The 4,101-nt window shown below is 36.6% G+C and overlaps 1 pseudogene; it reads right to left on the bottom strand.

The window, feature by feature from the left end:
* LOC105819545 overlaps positions 1-2,373 on the bottom strand; it is a 25,728-nt pseudogene extending 23,355 nt beyond the window's left edge.
* Between the last annotated feature and the right edge of the window lie 1,728 nt (positions 2,374-4,101).

Below are 4,101 nucleotides of genomic sequence, written 5' to 3'. Positions count from 1 at the left end.
ATTTACTCACCATTCACTGACTGACTCACTCAGAGTAGCTTCCAGTCCTGCAAACTCCATTCATAAGTGCCCTATACAGGCGTACCATTTTTTTTTTTTTACCTTTTATTTTTACTCTACCTTTTCCATGTTTAGATATGTTTAGAAACACAAATACTTGCCATTGTGTTACTATTGCCTATAGTATTCAGTATGGTAGCTTGCTGTACAGGTTTGTAGCCTACGAAAAGTAGGCTATATGTACCATATAGCCTTGTGTAGCAAGCTCTACCATTTCGGTTTGTGAAGTACACTCTATGATGTTTTCACAATGATGCAATCACCTAAGTATGCATTTCCCAGGATGTAGTCGTGTTGCTATACAATGCATGATTGTAGTTGCTTCAAATATTTCTTCTGTTCCTTTCTCTTTTTCTTCTTTCTGGTATTTCACTATGTGCATCTCTAACACTTTTTTTTAGTTGTCCCCAGTTCTTGGATATTCTGTTCCAATTTTTTTTTCATTATTTTTTCTTTTTGTTTTTTAGTTTTGGAAGTTCTGTTGTCATATCCTCAAGCTCAGAGATTCTCTTTTCAGCCTTGTCCAGTCTACTAATAAGCCCATCAAGAGCATTCTTCATTTCTGTTTTTGATCTCTAGTGTTTATTTTTGATTCTTTCTTAGAATCTTGATCTCTTTGCTTATGTTACTCATCTGATCTTGCAGGTTGTCTACTTATGCCATCATAGCCCTTAGGATATTAGTCATAATTGCTTTAAATTCACGGTATGATAATTCCAACATCCTTGCCCTATCTGGGTCTGGTTCTGATGCTTGCTGTGTTTCTTCAAACTGTGTTTTTTTTGTCTTTAAGTATGACTTGTAATTTTTTGTCAAAAGACAGACACGATGTGTTCAGTAAAAGGAACCCTGATATAAAGACCTTTAGGGATGTAGTGGTCAGTTGTGGCGAGAGGGAAGTATTCCATAGTTCTGTGGTTCAGTGTCAGTCTTCTAGTGAGCCTGTGCCCCTTGGCTATGAATTTCACAAGTGCTCTAAGTTTGTCTGTTTCACTCCCAGTAGGTAGTACAGAATGGCTGCTGGGGGCTGGAGCTGGGTATTTGCCGTTCCCCATGTTGGTTAGGCTCTAGCAAAGCCCCGGTAGGCCAGGCTCTGATAAAATAGTCTTTCCTGAGGGCAGGCCTTGTTAAGAACAGAATGCTCTGAGGTATTTCAAAATGGTTGCTTTTCCCCTCCTCCTCCTAGAAGCCCAAGGGGATTTTTCTCTAATCTTCACAGTGAGAACCTGGTAGAGATCCTGGAGTTAAAAACTCATAAAAGTACACCCTCCCCCACCTTCCCATGATGGGGTCCTTCTGGAGCTTTTATCTCTCAGGCTTTCCACATTGGGCCTCCGGCAACTTATCAATTACAGTTTAGGTTTTTCTAGCCTAGTACTTGTTCCAAGGGAGGTTTCTGTTTGTGGCCATTATGTTATGATTTTCTGTATCTGCCTATCTGTCTCTCCAATTTTGGAGGCAGTGGTTTGCTCTGTGATCAGATTTTTCTGATGAATGTAAAAAGAGTTGTTGATTTTTTTTTTTCAGTTTGTTTAGCTTTTTACTTATTAGGATGGAGTGATGACTTGTAAGCTTTTTACATGCCAGAATGGAACCTGGAAGTTCTAAATCTATAAGCTTGTTTTTTATACTTAACTTCGTAATACTATTTTACTAGTCTCATAAAATTAGTTGGAAATTCTAGCACCTTTTTTCACCTTCTTTTTGCTGGAACAAGTCTATAAGGAGTAGTAAGTAGTAATTATTCATTCTTTAAATGTTTGGTAAAGAGTACTTGTAAACTAGTCTGGACCTGGGGGTTTTATGCTTAATGTAAATATTGCTCCAGGTTATATTTCCACATAAATTAATTAAATTATTTGAGTTCTTTAGTTTTCTGCATTAAGCCATAATAAATCTTCTTCAGTCTCTCTCTCTCCCTCAGACACACGCACACACACACACAATATAACCTCTGGGGTTTTGCACATGCTGTTTCTCCCTTTGGGATACTCTTCTCTCCATATATTTTCCAGCTAACTCTTATCATCCTTTGGTTTTGTTTGATAACTTTTGTCTGCAGTCAACAGCTTCCACCAGGTGGTGGTAGTCATATGTTAATAGAGAACCGTGCCTTCCAGAAAGCCTTCCTTGACCTAAGTCAGATCAGATTTATATGTTATATGAGTATATAAAATCCTCTACCTCTTTTCTCATGGTTCTTGTCACACAATATTTTCATTTCCTGTAGACTCACCAGTATGTTTCACTGTTGTTCATAATTTCCTTGAAGGCGAGAATTTTATCACTTCTTGATTCCTCATAGATTGACATGTATTAAGTACTTAAAATATTTGTTAAATAAAATATTCTACAGCACTAGGTTATGGTTTTAAACAACAGGTGGTTAGTTTCTCCATATCTTTGCTTCATATTGACATTTGTGAAATTTTACTGTTCAGTATACACTTTAAAGCAGATAACCACTACCATCTGGTGGCAGTTATATGAATTACAATCAACAGCCTTGAACAAAGTGAGCACGTTCTTCTAAACCAGTGGTTCTCACTTCAGGGAATGGGAAACCAGACTAGTGGGGAGGTAGCAAGTAATATGCTTGTCAAATACTTAAAAGATCAAATTAACACACTATTTTAAAAGCATTATGAGTGAATTCAGTGGTAACTACATAATCACATATTTTACTAGCAATCTCATAGTTTCAGTATTCTTTGAAGATATTTTAATAGGTGACTACACATTTATTATTGCTATATTTTCCCATTGAATTGACTTTTTATCTTTATGAAATGCGCCGTTTTATCTCTAGTAATTCTCCTTGCCTTAAGTTATACTTTGATATTAGTTATTATAGTTGCACTACTTCCTTTTGATTATTATTTACACGGTAGGTGTATCCTTTTCTATCATTTCACTCTCAACTGATCTGTATCCTTATATTTAAAGTTTGTGACTATCATTCTACCTGCTCCCCTGGCTCTGTACTATGTATCAGGTGGTCCTCTTGAACTGGTCACACTTACCTTCTCTGAGGGCATTCGAGACTATTATTTTGTAATGTCAATGGGCCCACAAAGGTGTCTTTTGTCTTCATCAATGGGTGACATCATGTCTTCTGGTTTAGTCTTAAGCTCTGACAGTCAAAGATGGATATTCATTGTGCAAATAGAATGTCCATTTTGTTCTGCACCTAGACTCTTGCCGATCTTCCCTGCCTGTGGCCCTGTGGGGAAGGCAACAGTGTGGCCAGCACTGAGAGACGACATATTATAGGAATGCAGTACTTGTAGCCTACTGTGTTGTAGAGAAGACGTACATGGAAGATATGTAGTTTATGCAATAAAGTCCCAATAGGAAATTTAACATGACCAGAAAATAAATTATTAATCATATTTTCCTGCATATCTTGAAAAATTGTCAATGATGTTCAGTTATACTTTTTAGAAAGCCATTGAAAACTAGTACTCATGTGCAGCATAATGAATGATGTAGTTTCATAAGTAACAATGTAACCAGCATTAAGTCAATGGTATTAAGATTGCAGAGGCAAGATATGGTTTCAATACAAACAGATTCCCCAAAGCCACAACACTGTGATTAGCAATAAGATTGCCCTCTTTTTTTTCTGAAAGTAGGAAGTATGCATTTAACCTGGAATAGTCATTTGACAATACAGGGCACCCTCACAAAAATTATTCATGAACCTAAACACAGGGAGATGGTGCTTGAATATTACAAAGAATCCTTGTGTGTACTGGCTGAACAATAAATAAATAGATAAGTGCCTCATTTCTGTACACTATTAAAAAGAACCTTTATAATAAATCACTGTACCTTTCATAAACCCATAAATATTTTAATACATTTTTAAATCATGTTGCAGACATAAAAAAGGGCCCTGCGTAAAATATTTGCCTGCTGCCCTGCTCGACTTAGAGGAGGCCCTGTTTGTAAGCATCTCTAATTAGACAATAGGGGACTTGTTCAGGACATGGATCATAGAGGAAAAATATCTCTAACCGATCAAGATATAATTAAATA

The sequence above is a fragment of the Propithecus coquereli genome, unplaced genomic scaffold (assembly GCF_000956105.1).
Source record: "Propithecus coquereli isolate 6110/MARCELLA unplaced genomic scaffold, Pcoq_1.0 Scaffold49, whole genome shotgun sequence".
NCBI lineage: Eukaryota > Metazoa > Chordata > Mammalia > Primates > Indriidae > Propithecus > Propithecus coquereli.
Note: the sequence above shows the minus strand (reverse complement) of the source record. Positions and strands in the feature narration are given on the sequence as shown.